The sequence below is a fragment of the Tursiops truncatus genome, chromosome 2 (genome assembly GCF_011762595.2).
Source record: "Tursiops truncatus isolate mTurTru1 chromosome 2, mTurTru1.mat.Y, whole genome shotgun sequence".
NCBI classification, from domain to species: domain Eukaryota; kingdom Metazoa; phylum Chordata; class Mammalia; order Artiodactyla; family Delphinidae; genus Tursiops; species Tursiops truncatus.
The window spans coordinates 121,541,851-121,565,122 of NC_047035.1; the positions used below are offsets into that span (position 1 = coordinate 121,541,851).

The following is a 23,272-nucleotide window of genomic DNA, read 5'->3' on the forward strand; positions in this document are numbered from 1 at the left end:
CTCACTTAAAAAGAAAACTGTTATTGGGCTTCCCTGGTGGCGCAGTGGTTGAGAGTCTGCCTGCTGATGCAGGGGACATGGGTTCGTGCCCTGGTCCGGGAAGATCCCACATGCCGCGGAGCGGCTGGGCCCATGAGCCATGGCCGCTGAGCCTGCGCGTCTGGAGCCTGTGCTCCGCAATGGGAGAGGCCACAACAGCGAGAGGCCCGCGTACCGCAAAAAAAAAAAAAAAAAAACTGTTATGCCACTAATTTGCATAGTATTGTAGACAGGATTACAGACTATTTGCAGAGTCAAGAATTCAGAGAGGAAATAAGTGAAGAAATGAATAGACAAAAGTGATAAAGGACCAAGGAACCGTGATTTGTGTGATGAGGACTAGACATGCGGGGATGCCTGTAAAATAAATAATTACATAGAACCAATTGTTGTACTTGATTTTTAAATGAATTTCATGTATTTCCTGATCTGATTTATATTCTTTGTGATGTTCTGCTGCAGGTAAAAGGCTAGAAAGTTATCATACTTCAAGGAAGAAAGGTGAGCAGCTACTCGGGTGCTATTGAAAGTTTTGGTCTGTGTTCTGGCCAGTGATGTGAGAAATTCAAGTCCTGTCAGCTCATTCTTTCAGGCGCTCAGGGAGCATGCTTTTATGATAGATTTTTCCCCATAGGTATACCTACTTTGTTAATGGAATCTTCATTATTGTTTCTTTCCTTTATTAAATAAAAATCTCTCTTTGAAGTAACTTGGTTAACATTTAAGAACCGTTGATAGATTTCCTTTTTATACCATTTTATTATGTATGAAAATAATCTTTTAGTGCAATTTAAATGTGCCAAAATATTTATTTAACTTTTTATTACTAGCATTTCAGAACTTAGATGTTTTACTCATATTTCTATGATAATCAAAACTTATTTGCTACCTCATTTACAAATATTACCCCACTACTCCTTGAAATTTTAGTTGACTTAATTTTTTGTATTTTCTCAATAGATTTTATTTAATTTTATTCGAAAAAATCCATGGTATGTGCCTACTGTGCTGTGTAGATGAGGGTTCCATTTTTCAACTACTAAACAAAACGTCTACAGTATATGTGCTGTTTTTAATTCATAACGCAGTAGATAAGCCTGAAGAAAATAAGCCTGGCTATGGAAATGCTTATATGTTGGGAGGGTGCTTGTCTGGATCGATGATGAGAAAAATTGTCTGAGGATGCTGAGGGACTCATTCCAGATGTCAATCTGAGGTCCAGATGAATGCCCCTCTAATAGGACAAATAAGACCCTCATAGCCTGGCTTTATTTGGTGACTCCTCATTGACGACATAATACTGCTGCAAGCATGTCTTTTCTTTCTCCCAGGGCAAGGCATTATTAGCATCCTATCTTATGATGCAATATTCACTGTATATATGCTAAGTGACCCAAGACTTGCTTCATTTTGCTCACTTTGAACAGAGATGTAGATAGAACTTGTTTAAAGGAAATGTTCTTGAGTAATAAATGAGGAAACAAAAGAAATGTTGCATTAAGAAGGGGTCAAGCAACTGTGATGGGTACTGAAAGACTCATTAGTGTTGGGCTAAAAGAAGGGAACCATGCATGCCTATAATAAATATTGACCATGGAGTCAGTATTAGTGTGTTTGTTATTTTTAGTGTTGAGTATTTTTTGAGACTATATCTTTCTTTTTTGTTGTTGTTGTTTATTTATGGTTTTTTGAGGTAGAAGGGCTGAAATGAGGGCTTCCACTTCAGAGAACGGGGTGAGTAACTATACCTGAGTCCTTTAAAATTCATGTCATGTGCTCTGTGCCACACCCTGAAGTCTCTGTGTTCATCTGTTCAATGGCTTACTCGATTATATCTTCATGATGTGTCCTTTTCTTTGGTGATTGCCTCTACCCTCATTTCCAAATTTTAAATTTTATTTTTTCTGAGTTTTGGATGGATTGACAAATGGAGAATCTTGGAAAATTATTGGTTTTTTAATACATTTTCTTATTGCAGTGAAATATCCTTTGGTGAAATTAAGCTGTGTTTGGGAGTTTCTGTAACAAATTATGGTTTCAGAATGTTAACCCCGTGATTGAGATCATCATAGTTAGAGCATTTTGGTCAGATCCATAAGATCATTATGGGTCATTATTGCTACTCTTCTCAGTGATGAATTTGACTTTAATTAGGTGTTTTTCATTTTTTGATGTGAAAAATTATATATTAAACTTTCTGAGATCTTTGTAAGGCCATGAAGATTTTAAATGATAAAGAACCTTGAAGTACTTCATTTTTCTGAAACACAAAAAAATTCAATTTTCCATAGTACATTAATCTCACAAAAGATATCGGGTTGGGTTAATCAAGTGTAGAGATAGTGAAATTTCATATAGTAAATAATTAATCATTATTTGTTGTTAAAATTGAAACATCCATCAATAAGGAAAATGGTTTGTATATTCCTTGGCATGATTACACAGGTTTTATGTTACCTAGGGCCTGGTGTTTAATACTTTAGAAATGGGTAAACTCTGTTTTTCTTTTGACAAAGTTATGGTCGCAAATTCTTTGAAGTAATAATTGTTTTTGTTATTTTTATACTTATTTATTTATTTATGTATTGTAATATATGTTTTCACTTCTCCAGAACCTAGCAAAGTAATTCAAATGAACTCAATAACAACTAATAAAATAGCCGTGAACATTAATAATTGTAATATTAGGGAGGAAAAGAGCCCTACCAGATACTGACATGAACTGTAGAAACTCTTATCATTCAAAAACATTTGAGTATAATTATGAATGACAGGAACACTAGAACATATTTTGGTCTAATAAATATGATCCTAAAATTACATAATTGTTTATTCATCCATGTTAGTATATAAGTAGATTTATAGTGCATGGTTGCTGTCTTAATGTGTAGAATTAAATTGACATAGAGTATTAATGCTGTAAATGGCAAGTATTAAAAATTTACAACCCAGGGTGTTTTAAAAAAGAAGTACTTTTTCCTAGGATTGGGAACAAGATGATATCCTGTCTCATCACTTCTTTTTTTTAATTGAAGTATAGTTGATATACAATATTATATAAGTTACAGGTATAAATATAGTGATTCACAATTTTTAAATGTTGTACTCTATTTGTAATTATTATAGAATATTGCTTATATTCCCCATGTTGTACAATATAGCTTGTAGCTTATTTTATACCTAATAGTTTGTACCTGTTAATCCACTACACCTAATTCATCCCCTCCCTTCCCTCTCCCCAATGGTAACCACTACTTTGTTCTCTGTATCTGTGAGTCTACTTCTTTTTGTTACATTCACTAGTTTGTGAGGTCCTTGTGATGTCCTTGTCTGGCTTTGGTATCACTGTTAAGTTGGCCTCATTATATGAGTTAGGAAGTGTTTCTTCCTCCTCTATTTTTTGAAAGAGTTTGAGAAGTATTGATGTCAATTCTTCCTTAAATGTTTGGTAGAATTCACCAGTGAAGCATATGGTCCTAGACTTTTCTTTGCTGGTAGGTTTTTTATTTTTATTTTTTAAATTTCTGACTCAGTCACTTTTTTATTAATGGTCCATTTGGGCCATCATAACAAGACACCACTGACCAGGTAGCATATAAACAATAGAAATTTATTTTTCAAGTTTTGGATGCTGGAATACCAACATGGTTGAAATCAGGGGGCTGGTATGCTCGGGTAAGGGCACTGTTCTGAGTTGAAGACTTCTTGTATCTTCACATGGTGAAAGGAATAAAAGAGTTTAGTGGAGGTCTCTTTTATAAGAAAGGAATTTCATTCACCAGGTCTCCACCATTATGGTCCAGACACTTCCCAAGGGTCCTACCTACTACTATGTTAACATTTGGGGGTTGCAGTTTTAAATATGAATTTTGGGGGGACACAAAAATTCAGACCATAGCAAGGTCTATTAGGATTTTCAATTTATTCTTGAGTTATTTTTGATAGTTTTTATGTATTTTGGAATTCATCCATTACATCTAGATTGTTTAATTTGTTGGTATACACTTATTCATAGTATTGTTTATAACCCTTTTCATTTCTTTGAAATCAGTAATAATGTGCCTGTGTCCATTTGTGACATTAGTAAGTTGAATCTTCTCTCTTTTCCTCTGGTCAGTTTAGCTAAAACTTTCTGAATTTTGTTGAAGTTTTCAAAGAATCAGTTTTTGGTTTCATTGATTTTTAAATTTCTATTCAATTGATTATTTCAATCTTTAATCTTTATTATTTTCTATGCTAATCTTTTTTTTTCTTCCTTTTCTTGCTTTATGTTTGGGTTTCTCTTCTTCTACCTTCTTCAGGTATAAGGTTAAATTATTGACTTGAAATCTTTCTTCATTTTTTTTTTTTTCCAGTACGCGGGCCTCTCACTGTTGTGGCCTCTCCCATTGCGGAGCACAGGCTCCGGACGCGCAGGCTCAGCGGCCATGGCTCATGGGCCCAGCCGCTCCGCGGCATGTGGGATCTTCCCAGACCGGGGCTGAACCCGTGTCCCCTGCATCGGCAGGCGGACTCTCAACCACTGCGCCACCAGGAAAGCCCTCTTTCTTCATTTTTTTTTTAACATCTTTATTGGGGTATAATTGCTTTACAATGGTGTGTTAGTTTCTGCTTTATAACAAAGTGAATCAGTTATACATATACATATGTTCCCATATCTCTTCCCTCTTGCTTCTCCCTCCCTCCCACCCTCTCTCTTTCTTCATTTTTTAATGTAAGTTTTAATAGCTATAAAATTTTCCCCTCAAGTACTGCTTTTGGCATCTTGTAAGTTTTGGAATGTTGTATGATAATTTTTATTGATCTCAAATAATTTAATAATTTACCTTGAGAATGAGAGAATCTTATTTGATTCATTGTTTATTAGGAATGTGTTTCTTAATCTCCACTTGTGTGTGATGAGTCTTCTAAAATTCCTTCTGTTACCGATTTCTAATTTAATTCCATTGTGGTCAGTGAACATACTTTGTATGATTTCAATGTTTTAAAATTTATTTAAACTTATTTTGGGTGTTATTTCTGGTCTATTCTGAAGAATGTTCCTTATGCACTTGAGAAAAATGTGTAATCTTCTGCTTTTAGGTGGAGTGTTCTGCGTAAGTCCGTTAGGTGTAGTTGATTTATGGTGTTGTTCAAGTGCTCTATTTCCAGAATGATCTTCTTTCTAATTTTTCTATTGGTTATTAAAAGTAGGACATTGAAGTATCCACGTATTGTAGAGATGTCTGTTTCTCTCTTCAATTCTGTGCAATTTTGCTTCAGATATTTTGGGACTCTGTTGGTAGGTGTGTAAATGTTTATGATTGTCATATCTTCTTAATTGATTGACTCTTTTATCAATGTTTAATTGACCCATGAAACAATTTTTGTTTGAAAACAAATTTTGTCTGATATTAGTATAGTCACTCTAGCTCTATTTTGGTTACAACTTATATGAAATATTTATTTCATGATCTAATTTTCAACCAGTTTGTCTCTTTGAATGTAAAGTGTGTCTCTGGCAGATAACATACAGTTGGATCATGTTTTTAAATCCATTTTGCCAATCTCTGCCTTTCACTTATACATTTTATACCATTTCTGTTTAATGTCATTACTGATAAAGGAGGACTACTGCCATTTTGCTGTTCATTGTTTTCTGTGTCTTACATGTTTTTTGGTCTCCATTATTGCTTTTTTTGTGTTAAGTAGATATTGTTGAGTGCACCATTTAAACTTCTTTATTTCCTTGTTGTTTTTACTATATATATTTTTAAGTTATTTTCTTAGTGGTTGCCCTAGGGGTAACAATTAACTTCTTAATTTATAACAATCTAGTTCTAATTAATACCAATTTAATTTCAATAGTATATAAAATCTTTGCTTCCATATTGCTCCATTTCCCCTGTGTGTTGTCATTGTCACAAATTATGTCTCTATACTTATGTACTCATCACCACAGACTGATAATTTTTGTTTTATGCAGTTATTCAAGCATATGATAGGAAAAGAGAGGAGTTACAAAAAACATATTAATATTGGCTTTTATATTCGCTTGTGAAGTTACCTTTACTGATATTATTTATTTCTTGATGTGGATTCAAGTTACTGTATATGGTCCATTCATTTCAGCTTGACCCCCTTTGACATTTGTTGTAGGGCAAGGCTGCTGTCAAAGAACATTCTCAGTGTTTGTTGTCTGAGAATGTCTTAATTTCTCCTTCATTTTTGTAAGGCATTATTGTCAGATCAAGAATTCCTAGTTGAATGTCTTTTCATTGCATAACTTTGAAACTATCATCCTACTGCCTTCTTACCCCATGTTGTATGATGAAAAATCACTTGTTATTTTATTGAAGATCACTTCTATCTGATGAGTCCCTTCTTTATTGCTGCTTTCAAGGTTCTCTCTTTGACTTTCTATTTGAACAGTTTCATAATGATGTGTTTCAGTATGAATCTGTTTGAATTTATCCTACATGGAGTTCATTAGACTGCTTGTATAGGTAGTTTATCACTTTTCATCAACTTTGGGCAGTTTTGTCCATTATTACTTGAAATATAGTTTCTGTTCCTTTCTTTCTTCTTTCGTGACTCTCATTATGCATATGTTGGTACACTGGATGGTAGCCTCATAGGACTTTTAGGCTATGTCCATTAAAAAATAAATTTTCTCTTCCTATAATTGGATAATTTAAATTGACTTACCTTTAAGTTAGTTTTATTTTTTCAGCTCAAGTTGTTGTGGGGCCCTTTCTGTGAGTTTTTCAACACTTGCTATTGTGCTTTTCAGCTCCAGAATGTCTACTTGATTTGTTTGAAAACTTTCTGTCTCTTTATTGATACACCTATTTCATGAGACAGTGCTTGTGGGGTTCATCTAGTTCTTAAATATGTTTTCCATTAGCTCTTTCAACACATTTAAAGTAACTGATTTAAAATATTTGTCTTTGAGTCCAATGTCTTGGCTTTTCAGGGAGAGTTTCTATTACTTGTTCTTATATTTTTTTCTCTGTGTGTGGGACATACTTCATAGTTTCCTTGAATGCCCATTACTTTTATGTTGAAAATTGCACATTATGAATATCATAATGCGGCAACTCTGGAAATCAGATGTGCCTTCCCTGTTTGTCTGTTGTTGCTTTTTGTTGTTGAAGTTGTTTGTGGTATGTGTTCACTGAAGACTGCTTCATTAGATTTGTGGTCAGCTAAAAATTGGACAAAGATTTCCTTAGAAATCCTGAAGACAAAAAATTTCCCTGCGTTTCAGAAGTCTCTCTGTGTATGTTAGTATATGCCTTTAACACTTAGCCAGGCATTTTAAGCTTTCCCTTAGCCTCAATTTTTGCTTGTTAAGAGCCTCAAGTTCACTCACAGAGGAGACCTTAGGCCTTCTCAAGTTTTCCCTGAATAGGCACATAACTCTACATCTGTGCTGCCCTTATAGATTATGAGGAACCCATGGAATCACCTGATAGCCATTACTTCAAAAACACAAAAAATTCATTCCTGAACTTTCCTCATAAGGTATTGGTTTAATTTATTTTCTGTTACAACTGTAATCCGTTGCATTAGGCAGCAGCGACAAACAATGCAAATTACCACCAATCTAGCTGCTAGCATTGAGTGACTTCTGAATTAGGAGAAAGAAAAGCAAGTCTTTGAACCAGTGTTTTAGGGAGCCAACATAAATCATAAATTAAAAGAAATTACAATTCTTTGGATATGAGGTCAGTCCGACTCTTTCCACTACAAGAACCAGGAATGTGGAGTGTTATTCTCAATAATATCACTGAGTTGGGGAATAAGACATGAGGTTAGACTCAGTTAAACAGCCCAAAGTTTCTGGATTTTAGAAATTGAACTATGTTTCTTGATTAAGAGATTGCCTAGTGACAGCTATTACTTGGTGAATTTGCAGATTTCCAAAAAAGTTGATAGTGCAAGCATTTACCACTTTTTCGTTATTGTTTATGAAGGGACAGGTGTTGGAGTTCCTCATGTGTCAGATTTGGTGCTGTCATTCTCATTTCACTTTTGATTTTACCAGTCACTAATGAAGTTCATCATATCTTGAAGGATTATAATCACTTGTGTATCTTCACTTGAGAAGTGTCTATTAAAATAATTTTAACAATTTTAATGGAGTTATTTCTTTTCTTCTTCAGTTGAAAGAGCTGATTATATGGTACGGGAGGAAAGATTTTACCAAAAATATAATTTGAAAATCACCCCCTGTGATTCTGCTGGTTACAGTTTATCTGTAAAATTAAATCCTTATATCACAAAATACAGTAATACTGGTAAAGAAAAATGTATGTAAATTTTTCATTTAACTTTTTGAGAAAAAGATATTTTATTGCTATTGTTCTTTTTGCCTTCTGTGAATAGGGTAGTTTACCTTTTGTAATAACATGAAATGGAATATAAAATATGTTGCATAACATATGGTGATTCATAATAAAAAACAGGTCTATGGATAATCTTTTTAAAACATGTGAAAAAGATCACATAATATTGGAGATATTTTCCACAAAGGTGTTATGTTTAGAAAAAAAGATAATATATTTTTTTAACATCTTTATTGGAGTATAATTGGTTTACAATGGTGTGTTAGTTTCTGCTCTATAACAAAGTGAATCAGCTATACATATACCCCCATATCTCCTCCCTCTTGCGTCTCCTTCCCACCCTCCCTATCCCACCCCTGTAGGTGGTCACAAAGCACTGAGCTGATCTCCCTGTGCTATGTGGCTGCTTCCCACAAGCTATCTATTTTACATTTGGTAGTGTATATATGTCCATGCCACTCTCTCACTTCATCCCAGCTTGCCATTACCCCTCCCCCGTCCTCAAGTACATTGTCTATGTCTGTGTCTTTATTCCTGTCCTGCCCCTAGCTTCTTCAGAACCATTTTTTTTTAGATTCAATATATATGTATTAGCATACAATATTTGTTTTTCTCTTTCTGACTTCCTTCACTCTGTATGACAGACTCTAGGTCCATCCACCTCACTACAAATAACTCAATTTCATTTCTTTTTATGGCTGAGTAATATTCCATTGTGTATATGTGCCACATCTTCTTTATCCATTCATCTGTCAATGGACACTTAGGTTGCTTCCTTGTCCTGGCTATTGTAAATAGAGCTGCAATGAACATTTTGGTACATGACTCTTTTTGAATTATGGTTTTCTCATGGTGTATGCCCAGCAGTGGGATTGCTGGGTCGTATGGTAGTTCTATTTGTAGTTTTTTAAGGAACCTCCATACTGTTCTCCATAGTGGCTGTATCAATTTACATTCCCACCAACAGTGCAGGAGGGTTCTCTTTTCTCCACACCCTCGCCATCATTTGCTGTTTATAAATTTTTTGATGATGGCCATTCTGACTGGTGTGAGATGATATCTCATTGTAGTTTTGATTTGCATTTCTCTATTGATTAGCGATGTTGAGCATCCTTTCATGTGTTTGTTGGCAAAAAAAAGATCATATTTTTAAAAAGGAACTCTGTGAGGGACATTGCTGAAGGGTTTTTAAAAGTCCATGAACATATCAGGTGAGAGGTACAAATTATGTGTTGGGAAGGGCAGTGATACCTTTTCATGGGAGAATATGACAGGATAAAAAGTATGAAAAATGAAAAATAAGAAGATTTGAAAAAATGTGAAGATTTTGACTTAGGCGGCAGATCCTGGCATGAAGCACAAATCATAGTGTGCATGGGAATTCTTTGCATTTCACAAGGCACAGGCCACGGTGATGCGTAGAAGGAATGCCATTTCACTACAAACACAAAAATACAAATGAACAAACACATACAGGCAAACGTAAGTGACTAATGTCCTACACTCCTGCCATCAGACACGCATTCAGTCCTCCCTAAGGGAAAGAGGTAGTTGGAAGCAGGTGCAGGGCTTACCACCAGGTAAACATTGGCATGAATCTTCTTCTGTGAGGACCCGGATCCAATTCTGAAGCTCATGTGTGATTTCTGTCCACTTCTCAGGTGGAGTTGCCAAGCAAGGCTGGCCGTCCGCTAAGACAAGAACACCTTCACGTGATATGATGACTGGAGGTATGAGGGAGACACGAAAGAAGTGGGATGGTCCCAGGGTGCTGAACCTGGCCATGGATCTCTCAGGGCCATAGACATCCCCCCACCCCAAGGTGTGCTATTGGATATTAGGGTTTCCTTGGATGGACCCAGTGACTGCAAGCGTGGATTCACTCTTCTTCTTGCTGAGTGGCCTGGGAGCTGTGGATTCCCCAGGCTGTTGGAGTACTCCGGGGTCATTGGATCCTCTTCAGAGCCACCCAGCCTCACAGTTGGATTCTGCAGTGTCCCAGCACGTGCTCGGATGGATGATGACTCCCTCGTATGCATTCCTTGGTAAATCTGAACAAAATAAGTGAGAATGCTCTACCATCTCCTCATCGAAACTGAGGTCCAGCACGTTGCCTCCCTTGGGGGTAGGGGACAGTTAGGAGTGAGGGCCAACGTTCCCTTGCTGACACGCATGCAAACACCACTCAGGGTGCCAGCATTGGAGGGGATCCTGTCTGAGGGTCGACTATGTCTGCACAGTAGCTGGGTAGTCTATGATCCCAGGTCCTTGGTGAAAGGCCAGTGAGGGATTGTGAGATGGCAGGCTCTCCTGCTGGTCTTAGGAGAAGGAGTGTGAGCAGATCTAGGCCCAGTGAGCTCGCGGCTTGGAGAGGTGTGTTTTGGTCAGGTTCCCACTTTGGGCGTGGCACTTCGGGGGGTGTATTCACTGTGCCCTTGCAGGGTTCCAGCTCCCCTTGCGTGGCAGAGGTCTTCCACTGGAAGTCTGTCTGTGGTCCTCGGGGACAGTGCCTTTGATCTCTGTGAGGTCCTTGTTAGTGTCGCTGTGGCAGTGGAGAAGTGCCAGAATGCATGGGATGGGGTCAGCGTCGTCAAATCAGACATGCTTGCAGTCTGTCTTCCCTGGTGTACAGTGTCCCCATGTTCGCATGATGTCTGTGGCTTCCAGTAGGGTCGAGTCGCCTTGTGGGCAGGAGGAGGGCACTGAGGATGAGGCTGTTGAGTGTTTGAACGTTTCCTCGGATTCAGGGCTCCAAACCCTGCCGGCTAGAAGCTGGCCGGGACGTGGCTGGAAAGGTAACCTAGCTTCTGCCGTGGGGTTCGAACCTGGGTCATGGTTGCTGAAGCCCACCACTTCCCATGGTGGGCATTCCCACAGGTCCATGGAAAGTGATTTGCCCTAGATGACAAGAAGTAGCACTTGGGCTGAAGTCCATTAGCCCCTAGAGAGGTGCCGGGCTGCATCTTGCCTATAGCCAGCTGCACGTCAGAGTTGGCACCATCAATGGGAGGTTCCCTTGCTTCCAAAAGCACTGGGAGTGGCCCCAAGTGCACATCAGATGTGCTACTAGCTGGCAGGGTCTCCAGGTCCACGTAGATGTCACACCCACAGCCGGGAGGCAGATCTCGTCGAGTCTTTGTGCTATGGTCACAAGGCGTGGCTGTGGGAGAGCGGGATCCATGGCCAATTTCAACAGCCCCTGGGGGTCAAAGTTCACATGCGGCCTCTTGAGGCTAACAGGGGTTTTCTCCATTTAGTGGGGGGGTCCAAAGCCAGGGCGCTGTGTATAAGCTGTGGCTTTTACTGTTCAGGTTCTCTGCAGAGGGCAACAGGGACACACAGAGACCAAGACGCGGATTCAGAGGAACACATAGAAACCCACAAGCGCATCCTCGTGCATACACGTGCATACACGTGCAAACACACACATACACCCTCAAACACACTGGCTAATGTAAGTGCCTAACTTCTACAGTCGTGCTGTCAGACACGCAATCAGTCCTCCGTAAGGGATAGAGGTCCTTGGGAAGGAGTTTCCAGGATCACGCCCCGGTAAATGTTCACATGAATAATGTTCTCTGAGCACCCCAGTCCAATTCTGAAGCCTGAGTGATTTCTGTCCACCTCTCTGGTCTGATGACTGGAGGTGCTAAGGAGAACTCGAAAAAGTGAGGCGGGTGCGTGTTGGTGAGCGTGGCCGTGGATAACTCAGGAAGGTAGGCATTCACGCACCCTAAGATGTGCATTGGATATTAGGATTTCCTCAGATGGGCCCAGTGGCTGCAAGAGTGGATTGACTGTTGCTCTTGCTGAGTGGCCTGAGGACTGTGGATTCCCCAGGGTTTTGGAGTACACCGGGGTCATGGCTGCTCTACAGAGCCTCGCAGCCTGCCCAGTTATATTCTGCAGCTTCCCAGCATGTGCTTGGATCGATGATGACACCCTTGTATGCATTTCTTGGAAAATCTGAACAAAATGAGTGAGAACACTCTACCATCTCCTCATCGATACTGAGGTCCAGCACGTTTCCTCTCTCGGGGGTAGGGCACAGTTAGGAGTAAGGGCCATCGTCCCCTCCAGACATGCATGCAAATACCACCTAGGGCTCCAGCATTGGAGGGGTTTCTGTCTGAGGGTGGACCGTGTCTGCACATAAACTGGGTCGTCTATGAATCCCAGGTCCCTGCTGAAAGGCCGCTGAGGGAATGTGAGGGGGCAGGCTCACCTGCTGATCTTCAGAGTCGGAGTGTGGGCTGAGGTAGGTGCAGTGAGCTTGCAGCTTGGGAGGTGTGTTTTGGCCAGTGTCACGGTTTGTGCGTGCCGCTTTGGGGGTTGATTCTGGAAGCCAAAATGAGAAAGCTTCCCTGGTTGGAGCCCGGAGCCTCAGGCCAGGCCTGTGGCCCTCCCTGTTTTTGTGTTTGTCATGGTGAAGTTCTTGAGTGGCCAGTGAGGCTGGAGCAGTGGGTGTGTGGGGCCTGGCGTTGGGCATCGGCGCAAGGGGGCTGATGGATTAGGCCTCGGTGTTGCGCTTGTCAGCTCCTGTATTGCAATTCCCGGCACAGTGTTTTCGCCACGTGGTCATCGTGGAGTGGGGTGAGGTCCGAGTGCTGCATTTAAGCCTGTGTCGTGGCTGATGGTCTGGACAGGAAGGTAAGGCATGATAAGGACAGGTCCTATGTGATGTTGTGGCATGGGCTGTCATCATTGGGTTGCAGGCTCTGGCCTCGGCTTCTCAAGGATTTGTCATGTACTTGATGGGCTGGCATCACCTGCCTATGGAGAGGATGGCTTTGGCGGTTCATGTGGATGCGACGAGGTAGGTAACCTGTGTGGACTTGTGATCCCGTTGCCAGAGAAATGATTCCCAAAGGGTGTCTTGCGTGACCTAGAAAAGATCGATATTCTGAGGAGTGTGTGCTGGCCTTCTGGGGGTAGGTGAGTTATGCGAACATGCCCTTTGGCCACTTTGTTCCCTAGTTTGGGAATGTGCAAAGCGAAAGTGTTTTTCCCGGAAGGCGTGACGCGGCCGGCCCATGAAGTACGGAGGCCTATCTAACAGCCAGAGGTTTATCCGAAACAGTGCGTTGGCATGGTAGAGATGGGCGCACTGTTGTGATGCCAGGTGCGCTGACCTTGACAGCCACATTTCCCTTACTGGCTTCCAGGTCCCCTCTCATGGCAGAGGTCTTCCGTTGGAAGTTTGTCTGTGGTCCTCGGGGACAGTGCTTTTGATCTCTGTGAGGTCCTCGGTAGTATCTCTATGGCAGTGGAGAAGTGCCAGGATGCATGGTGTGGGTTTGGCATCATCAAAGCAGACATGCTTGTGGTTTGTCTTCCCTCGTGTATAGTGTCCCCGTGTTCGCATGTTATCTGTGGCTTCCAGTAGGGTCGAGTTGCCGTGTGGGCAGGAGGAGCGCAGTGGGGCCAAGGTTGCTGAGTGTTTGAGCATTTCCTCGGGATTCAGGGCTCTGAATCCTGCCAAGGGGGAGCTGGCCGAGACGTGGCTGGAAAGGTGGCCTAGTTTCTGCTGTGGGGTTTGAACCTGGGTCATGGTTACTGAAGACCACCTCTTGCCGTGGTGGGCATTCCCACAGGTCCACGGAAAGTGATTTGGCCTAGTTGGCGAGAAGTCACACTTGGGCTGAAGTCCATTAGACCCTTGAGAGGTGCCGGGTTGCATCTTGCCTATAGCCAGCTGCAGGTCATTGTCAACGCCATCCATGGGAAGTTCCCTTGCTTCCAAAAGCGCTGGGAGTGACCCCAAGTGCACATCAGATGTGCTAGTAGCTAGCAGGCTGTGAGGCAGATCTCCTCGAGTCTTTGTGCTTTGGTCAGAAGGCATGGCTGTGGGATAGCGGGAGTCGGTGGCCTATTTCAACAGCCTCTGGGGGTCAAAGTTCTCATGTGGCTACTTGAAGCTGGTAGGAGTGTTTCTCCATTCAGTGGGGTGGTCCAAAGCCAGGGTACTGTGTATAACCTGTGACTTTTACTATTCAGTGTCACTGCAGAGGGCCTCAAGGACACACAAAGACCAGGACAGGGATGCAGAGGCTGACACAGAAACCCACAAGCGCATCATTGTGCGTAGTCATAGTCATGCACGCGTACACGCAGGAATATACACGTGCACCCTCACACACAACGGCCAACGTACGTGCCTAACTTCCTGCAGTCATGCTGTCAGACACACTTTCAGTTCTTGGTAAGGGATAGAGGTCCTTGTGAAGCAGGTTCAGGGCTCCAGCCCAGGTAAATGTTCCCATAAATCACGTTTTCTCAGGACCCAGGTTCACTTCTGAATCCTGCGTGATTTCCGTCCACATCTCAGGTGCAGTTGCTTGGCAAGGCTGGCCGTCAGCAAAGACAAGAGGACGTTTGCGTGGGCTGACGACTGGAGGTGCTGAGGAGAACTGGAAAAAGTGAGGCGGGCCCACGTTTCTGAGCATTGACGTGGATATTTCAGGATGGTAGGCATTCAACCAACACAACATGTGTTATCGGATATTAGGTTTTCCTCAGACGGGCCCAGTGGCTTCAAGAGTAGATTGACTGTTGCTCTTGCAGAGTGGCCTGAGGGCTGTGGATTCCCCTGGGTTGTGGAGTACTACGAGGTCATAGCTCCTCTGCAGACCTGCATGGCATGCCCGGATGTGTTCTGCTGCGTCCCAGCACGGCTTGGATCGATGATGACACCCTTGTATGCATTCCTTGGAAAATCTGAACAAAATGAGTGAGAACACTCTACCGTCTCCTTATCGAATCTGAGGTCCAGCACGTTTCCTCTCTTGGGTGTTTCAGACAGTGAGGAGTGAGGGCCAGTGTCCCCAACTGACATGCATGCAAACACCACCCAGGGCTCCAGAATTGAAGGGGCTACTGTCTGAGGTTCAACTGTGTCTGCCCGTAAGCTGGGTCATGTATGAATATCAGGTCGCTGCTAGAAGACCGTTGAGGGAATGCGAGTGGGAAGGCTCTCGTGATGGTCTTCAGAGTTGGATTGTGTGCAGGTGTAGGCCCAGTGAGCTTGCAGCTTGGAAAGGTGTGCTTTGGCCGGGATCACGCTTTGTGCACGCTGCTTCGGTGGTTAATTCTGGAAGCCAAAATGTGCAAGCTTCCCTGATTGGAGCATGGAGCCTCAGGCCAGGCCTGTGTGGCCCTCCATGTTCTTGAGTTTGGCGCGTTGAGGTTCTTGAGTGCCCGGTGGGGCTGCAGCAGTGGGTGGGTGTGGGCTGGGGTTGGACGTTGGTGGAAGGGGGCTGATGGATTAGGCCTCGGTGGTGCCCATGTCAGCTCCTCTACTGCAGCTTCTGGCACAGTGTTTGCACTAAGTGGGTCATCGTAGAGTGGGGTTAGGAGTGAGTGCTGCATTTAAGCCTGCGTGGTGACTGCTGGCCTGGAGAGGAAGGTAAAGCATTATGAGGAGATGTCCTTTGTGATGTCATGGGATGGGCTGTCATCATTGAGTTGCAGATGCTGGCCACGGCTTCCCAAGCATGTGTCCTGTTTGTGGTGGGCTGGCATCAGCTGTGTATGAAGGGGGTGGCTTTGGCATTTCATGAGGATTCGGTCAGGTAGGTAACCTGTGATGAGTTGAGATTCCGTTGCTGGAGGGATGACTCCCAAAGGGTGTCTTGCGGGACCTAGAGAAGATAGAAATGCTGAGGCGTCTGTGCCCCTCTTCTTGAGGCTAGGTGAGTTATGCGAACATGCCCTTTGGCCGCTTTGTCCCTTGTTTGGGAATGTGCAAAGTGAAAGTTTTTCTCCCGGAGGGCATGATGCGGCCGGCCCGTGTGTCATGCAGGCCTTTCGAACATCCAGAGGTTTACGCGGGGCAGAGATGGGGACACTGTTGCTATGCTAGGTGCGCTGCCATGGACAGGCACTATGCCCTTTCAGAGTTACAGGTCCCCTCACGTGGCAGAGGTCTTCTGTTGGAAGTCTGTTTGTGGTCCTCGGGGACAGTGCTTTTGATCTCTGTAAGGTCCTTGGTAGTGTCGCTGTGGCAGTGGAGAAGTGCCAGAATGCATGGGGTGGGATCAGCGTCATCAAAGCAGACATGTATGTGGTCTGTCTTCCTTGGTGTACAGTGACCCCGTGTTTGCATGATGTGTGTGGCTTCAAGTAAGGTCGAGTTGCCCTGTGGGCAGGAGGAGGGCACTTAGGACGAGGCTGTCAAAAATTTGAGCGTTTCCTCCAGGTTCAGGGCCGAGAAACCTGCCGGCTGGGTGCTGGCGAGACGTGGCCGGGAAGATGGTCTAGTTTCTTCTGTGGGGTTCCAACCTGGATTATGGTTGCTTAATCCTACCACTTCCCTTGGTGGGCATACCCATGGGTCCACAGAACGTGATTTGTCCTATTTGGCGAGAATTGGCTTTTGGGCCAAATATCGTTAGCCCCTTGAGTGGTGCCAGACTACATCTTGCCTGTAGCCATCTTCAGGTCGGTTTCAGCCCACCCATAGGAGTTTCCCTTGCTTCTGGAAGCACTGGGAGTGGTCCAATTGCATATCAGATGTGCTGTTAGCTGGCAGGATGTCCATGTCCACACTCATGTGACACCCACAACTGGAAGGCAGGTCTCATCTAGGTTCGTGCTTTGGTCAGAAGGCATGGCTATGCGAGAGCAGGAGTCTGTGGCCTATTTCTACAGCTCCTGGGGGTCACAGTTCTCATAAGGCTCTTGCAGCTCACAGGGGTTTTTCTTTCTGTTGGGAGTCCAACCAGGGTGTTGTGTATAATCTCTGGTATTAACTATTGGAGGCCTCTGCAGAGGGCCACAGGGACACACACAGAGCAAGACGCGTTTTCAGAGGCACACACAGGAAACCACAATCGCATCCTCGTGCGCAGTCGCAGTCACACATGCCCACGCGCGTGAATACACATATACAGCGTCTCACACACTGGCCAATGTACGTGCCTAACTTCCTGCAGACATGCTGTGAGACACAAATCAATACTCGGTGAGGGATAGAGGTCCTTGGGAAGCAGGGTCAGAGCAGAAGCCCAGGTAAATATTCTCATGGATCATGTTCCCTGAGGACCTCGGTCCACTTCTGAAGCCTCTGTTATTTCTGTCCACTTCTCAGGTGTAGTTGCTCGGCAAGGCTGGCTGTCGGCAAAAAGAAGACCTTCGCGTACTCTGATGACTGGATGAGCTAAGGAAAACTGGAAAAAGTGAGGCGGGCGCATACTGCTAAGCATGGCTGTGGATAACTCAGGACGGTAGGCATTCACTCACCCTAAGATGTGCCATTCTATATTAGGTTTTCCTCAGACGGGCCCAATGGCTGCAAGAGTGGATTGATTTTTGCTTTTGCTGAGTGGTCTGAGGACTGTGGATTTCCCAGGCTGTTGGAGTACTCCAGGGTAATGTCTTCTCTCCAGAACCCCACGGCCTGCCCGGTTATGTTCTGCAGCTTCCCAGCATGTATACGGATCTATGATGACACCCTTGTATGCATTCCTTGGAAAATCTGAACAAAATGAGTGAGAACACTCTACAGTCTCCTTATCGAAACTGAGGTCCAGCACGTTTCCTCTCTCGGGGTTAGGGCACAGTGAGGAGTGAGGGTCATCATCCCCTCCTGACATACATGCAAATACCACCCAGTACTCCAGCATTGGAGAGGTTTCTGTCTGAGGGTGGACCGTGTCTGCACATAAACTGGGTCGTCTATGAATCCCAGGTCCCTGCTGAAAGGCCGCTGAGGGAATGTGAGGGGGCAGGCTCACCTGCTGATCTTCAGAGTCGGAGTGTGGGCTGAGGTAGGTGCAGTGAGCTTGCAGCTTGGGAGGTGTGTTTTGGCCAGTGTCACGGTTTGTGCGTGCCGCTTTGGGGGTTGATTCTGGAAGCCAAAATGAGAAAGCTTTCCTGGTTGGAGCCTGGGACCTCAGGCCAGGCCTGTGGCCCTCCCTGTTTTTGCGTTTGTCATGGTGAAGTCTTTGAGTGGCCAGTGAGGCTGGAGCAGTGGGTGTGTGGGGCCTGGCGTTGGGCATCGGCGCAAGGGGGCTGATGGATTAGGCCTCGGTGTTGCGCTTGTCAGCTCCTGTACTGCAATTCCCGGCACAGTGTTTTCGCCACGTGGTCATCGTGGAGTGGGGTGAGGTCCGAGTGCTGCATTTAAGCCTGTGTCGTGGCTGATGGTCTGGACAGGAAGGTAAGGCATGATAAGGACAGGTCCTATGTGATGTTGTGGCATGGGCTGTCATCATTGGGTTGCAGGCTCTGGCCTCGGCTTCTCAAGGATTTGTCATGTACTTGATGGGCTGGCATCACCTGCCTATGGAGAGGATGGCTTTGGCGGTTCATGTGGATGCGACGAGGTAGGTAACCTGTGTAGACTTGTGATCCCGTTGCCAGAGAAATGATTCCCAAAGGGTGTCTTGCGTGACCTAGAAAAGATCGATATGCTGAAGAGTGTGTGCTGGCCTTCTGGGGGTAGGTGAGTTATGCTAACATGCCCTTTGGCCACTTTGTTCCCTAGTTTGGGAATGTGCAAAGCGAAAGTGTTTTTCCCGGAAGGCGTGCTGCGGCCGGCCCATGAGGTACGGAGGCCTATCTAACAGCCAGAGGTTTATCCGAAGCAGTCCGTTGGCATGGTAGAGATGGGCGCACTGTTGTGATGCCAGGTGCGCTGACCTTGACAGCCACATTTCCCTTACTGGCTTCCAGTCCCCTCATGTGGCAGAGGTCTTCCGTTGGAAGTTTGTCTGTGGTCCTCGGGGACAGTGCTTTTCTCTGTGAGGTCCTCGGAAGTTTCGCTGTGGCAGTGGAGAAGTGCCAGGATGCATGGTGTGGGTTCAGTGTCATCAAAGCAGAAATGCTTGTGGTCTGTTTTCCCTGGTGTACAGTGTCCCCGTGTTCGCATGTTATCTCTGGCTTCTAATAGGGTCCAGTCGCCATGTGGGCAGGAGGAGGGCAGTGAGGACAAGGTTGCCAAGTGTTTGAGCATTTACTCGGGATTCAGGGCTCTGAATCCTGCCAGAGGGGAGCTGGCCGAGATGTGGCTGGAAAGGTGGCCTAGTTTCTGCTGTGGGGTTTGAACCTGGGTCATGGTTACTGAAGACCACCTCTTGCCATGGTGGGCATTCCCACAGGTCCACGGAAAGTGATTTGGCCTAGTTGGCGAGAAGTCGCACTTGGGCTGAAGTCCATTAGACCCTTGAGAGGTACCGGGTTGCATTTTGTCTGCTGCCAGCTGCAGGTCATTGTCAACGCCATCCATGGGAGGTTCCCTTGCTTCCAAAAGCGCTGGGAGTGACCCCAAGTGCACATCAGATGTGCTAGTAGCTAGCAAGGTCTCTAGGTCCATGTAGATGTGACACTCACGGCTGGGAGGCAGATCTCCTCGACACTTTGTGCTTTGGTGAGAAGGCATGGCTGAGGGATAGCGGGAGTCGGTGGCCTATTTCAACAGCCTCTGGTGGTCAAATGGTCAAAGTTAGCATATGGCCTCTTGAAGCTGGCAGGGGTATTTCTCCATTCAGTGGGGTGGTCCAAAGTCAGGGTATTGTGTATAAACTGCGACATTTACTATTCAGTGTCACTGCAGAAGGCCTCAAGGACACACAAAGACCAGTACAGGGATTCAGAGGTCCACACAGAAACCCACAAGCACATCATCATGCGTAGTCATAGTCACGCACGTGCACACGCAGGAACACACACATACACCCTCACACACAAAGGCCAACGTACATGCCTAACTTCCTGCAGTCATGCTGTCAGACACACTTTCAGTTCTTGGTAAGGGATAGAGGTCCTTGTGAAGCAGGTTCAGGGCTGCAGCCCAGGTAAATGTTCATATAAATCATGTTCCCTAAGGACCCCCGTTCACTTCTGAATCCTGCGTGATTTCTGTCCACATCCCAGGTGCAGTTGCTTGACAAGGCTGGCCGTCAGCAAAGACAAGAGGACGTTTGCGTGGGCTGACGACTGGAGTTGCTGAGGAGAACTGGAAAAAGTGAGGCAGGCCCACGTTTCCGAGCGTAGATGTGGTTAACACGGGAAGGTAGGCGTTCACCCACCCTAAAATGTGCCTTTGGGTATTAGGTTTTCCTCAGACGGGCCCAGTGGCTTCAAGAGTAGATTGACTGTTGCTCTTGCAGAGTGGCCTGAGGGCTGTGGATTCCCCAGGGTTCTGGAGTACAACGAGGTCATGGCTCCTCTGCAGACCCGCATGGCGTGCCCGGATGTGTACTGCTGCGTCCCAGCACGTGCTTGGATGGATGATGACACCCCTGTATGCATTCCTTGGAAATTCTGAACAAAATGAGTGAGAACACTCTACCGTCTCCTCATCGAGTCTGAGGTCCAGCACGTTTCCTCTCTCAGGCGTAGGGGACAGTGAGGAGCGAGGTAGGTAACCTGCGTAGAGTTGTGATCCCATTGCCGGAAGAATGACGCCCAAAGGATGTCTTGCAGGACATAGACAAGATAGACATGCTGAGGGCCAGCGTCCCCTGCTGACATGCATGCAAACACCACTCAGGGCTCCAGACTTGGAGGGGCTCCTCTCTGAGGGTCGACTGTGTCTGCCCCTAAGCTGCGTCGTCTGTGAATATCAGGTCACTGCTGAAAGACCGTTGAGGGAATGTGAGGGGGCATGCTCTCCTGCTGGTCTTCAGCGTCGGAGTGTGTGGTGGTGTAGGCCCAGTGAGCTTGCAGCTTGGAAAGGTGTGTTTTGGCCGGGATCTCGCTTTGTGCACGCCGCTTCAGGGTTTAGCTCTGGAAGCCAAAACGAGCAAGCTTCCCTGGTTGGGGCCTGGAGCATCAGGTCAGGCCTGTGGCCCTCCCTGTCATTTGGGTTGGGGCTTTGACGTTCTTGAGTGCCCGGTGCGGCTGGAATAGTGAGTGGGTGTGGACTGTGGTTTGGCTTTCGCAGAAGGGGACTGATGGATTAGGGCTAGGTAGGGCCCATGTCAGCTCCTCTACTGCACCTCCCGGCACTGGTGTTGGCACTAAGTGGGCTATCGTGGAGTGGGGTTAGCACCGAGTGCTGCATTTAAGCCTGCGTGGTGGCTGTTTCCTGGAGAGGAAGGTAAGGCATCATGAGGACATGTCCTGTGTGATGTCGGGGGATGGGCTGTCATTATTGGGGTGCAGGCGCTGGCCACGGCTTCCCAAGGATGTGTCCTGTCCGTGATGGGTTGGCATCAGTTGCCTATGAAGGGGATGGGTTTGGCAGTTCAAGAGGATGGGGTGAGGTAGGTAACCTGCGTAGAGTTGTGATCCCATTGCTGGAGGAATGACGCCCAAAGGGTGTCTTGCAGGACATAGAGAAGATAGACATGCTGAGGCGTCTGTGCCGCTCTCCTTGAGGATAGGTGAGTTATGCGAACATGCCCTTTGGCCACTTTGTTCCCTTGTTTGGGAATGTGCAAAGTGAAAAGTTTTTCTCCCAGAAGGCATGATGCGTCCGGCCCGTGAGGCACGAAGGACTTTCGAAGAGCCAGAGATTTATCTGGAGCAGTGTGTTGGCGGAACAGCGACGCGGGCACTGTTGCGATGCCGGGTGCGCTGCCGCAGACAGGCACTGTGCCCTTTGAAGCTTCCAGGTCCCCTTGGGTGGCAGAGGTCTTCTGTTGGCAGTCTGTCTGTGGTTTTCGGGGACAGTGCCTTTGATCTCTGTGAGGTTCTCGGTAGTGTCGCTGTGGTAGTGGAGAAGTCCCAGGATCCTTGGGGTAGGGTCACTGGCATCAAAGCAGACATGCTTGTGATCTTTCGTCCCAGGTGTACAGTGTCCCCCTGTTTGCACGATGTCTGTGGCTTCCAATAGGGGCGAGTTGCCCCATGGGCAGGAGGAGGCCGCGGAGTACGAGTCTGGCAAGGATTTGTGCATTTCCTCGGGGTACAGGGCAGCAAACCCTGCTGGCTTTGTGCTGGCGAAATATGGCAGGGATGGTATCCTAGCTTAGGCTGTGTGGTCCAAACCTGGGTCATGGTTGCTGAAGCCCACCACTTCCTGTGGTGGGCATTCCTATGGGTCCACAGAAAGTGATTTGGCCTAGTTGGCGAGAATTGGCACATAGGCCGAATTTCGTTAGCCTCTTGAGTGGTGCCGGGCTGCATCTTGCCTGTAGCCTGCTGCAGGTCAGGGTCGGCCCGACCAGCGGAGGTCCTCTTGCCTCCAGGAGTACCGGAAGGAGTCCCAAGTGCACATCAGATGTGCTACCAGCTGGCAGGATCTCCGGGTCCACGTATATGTCGCACCCACAGCTGGGAGGCAAGTCTGGTTAGGTCTTTGTGCTTTGGTCAGAAGGCTTGCCTGTGGGAGAGCGGGAATCCGTGGCCAATATCAGCAGACCCTGGGTTTCAGAGTTCGCATTCAGCCTCTTGAAGCTTGAAGGGGTCTTTCTCCATTCAGGGGGGGCAGTGTGCAAAGCTAGCGCGCTGTGTATAAACTGTGGCTTTTACGGTTCGTTGTCTCTGCAGAGGGCCTCAGGGATACACGGAGACCAAGATGCGGATTCAGAGGAACAGAAAGAAGCCCACAGGCGCATCCTCGTGAGCAGTGACAGTCACACACGTGCACACGCGTGAACACACACATAGACCCTCTCACATACCGGCCAAGGTACGTGCCTAACTTTCTGCAGTCGTGCTGTCAGACAAACATTGAGTCCTCAGTAAGGGTAGAGGTCCTTGGGAATCAGGGTCCGGGCTCAAGCCCAGGTAAACATTCGCATGAATCAGGTTCTATGCAGACACCGTCCAATTCTGACGCCTGCGTGTTTTATGTCCACTTCTCAGACGCAGTTGCAGGGCAAGAGTGACCGTCAGGAAAGGCAAGAAGACTTTGCGTTGTCTGATGACTGGAGGTGCTAAGGAGAACTGTAAAAGTGAGGTGGGGGCAGGTTGCTAAGCTTGGTCCTGGATGACTCAGGATGGTAGGCGTTCAC

General features: G+C 45.8%; 1 long non-coding RNA gene and 6 other non-coding genes across 7 annotated transcripts; all 7 read left to right on the forward strand.

Moving 5' to 3' along the window:
* The first annotated feature begins 1,192 nt into the window (after window positions 1–1,192).
* LOC117311503 (small nucleolar RNA SNORD109A) lies at window positions 1,193–1,259 on the forward strand. The gene has a single exon (XR_004525698.1). It is a non-coding gene; the product is annotated as a small nucleolar RNA SNORD109A (small nucleolar RNA).
* A 9,121-nt stretch (window positions 1,260–10,380) lies between these two features.
* On the forward strand, window positions 10,381–10,473 carry LOC117311380 (small nucleolar RNA SNORD116). The gene has a single exon (XR_004525590.1). It is a non-coding gene; the product is annotated as a small nucleolar RNA SNORD116 (small nucleolar RNA).
* A 1,822-nt stretch (window positions 10,474–12,295) lies between these two features.
* On the forward strand, window positions 12,296–12,388 carry LOC117311362 (small nucleolar RNA SNORD116). Its single transcript, XR_004525573.1, has one exon. It is a non-coding gene; the product is annotated as a small nucleolar RNA SNORD116 (small nucleolar RNA).
* A 2,658-nt stretch (window positions 12,389–15,046) lies between these two features.
* LOC117311336 (small nucleolar RNA SNORD116) lies at window positions 15,047–15,139 on the forward strand. Its single transcript, XR_004525549.1, has one exon. It is a non-coding gene; the product is annotated as a small nucleolar RNA SNORD116 (small nucleolar RNA).
* A 722-nt stretch (window positions 15,140–15,861) lies between these two features.
* Window positions 15,862–23,228, forward strand: LOC141277864 (uncharacterized). The gene is made up of 6 exons (XR_012329730.1): window positions 15,862–15,940; window positions 17,458–17,593; window positions 20,244–20,382; window positions 20,480–20,729; window positions 22,806–22,947; window positions 23,124–23,228. It is a non-coding gene; the product is annotated as an uncharacterized lncRNA (long non-coding RNA).
* On the forward strand, window positions 17,805–17,897 carry LOC117311358 (small nucleolar RNA SNORD116). Its single transcript, XR_004525570.1, has one exon. It is a non-coding gene; the product is annotated as a small nucleolar RNA SNORD116 (small nucleolar RNA).
* Window positions 20,594–20,686, forward strand: LOC117311369 (small nucleolar RNA SNORD116). Its single transcript, XR_004525580.1, has one exon. It is a non-coding gene; the product is annotated as a small nucleolar RNA SNORD116 (small nucleolar RNA).
* Window positions 23,229–23,272: the final 44 nt, after the last annotated feature.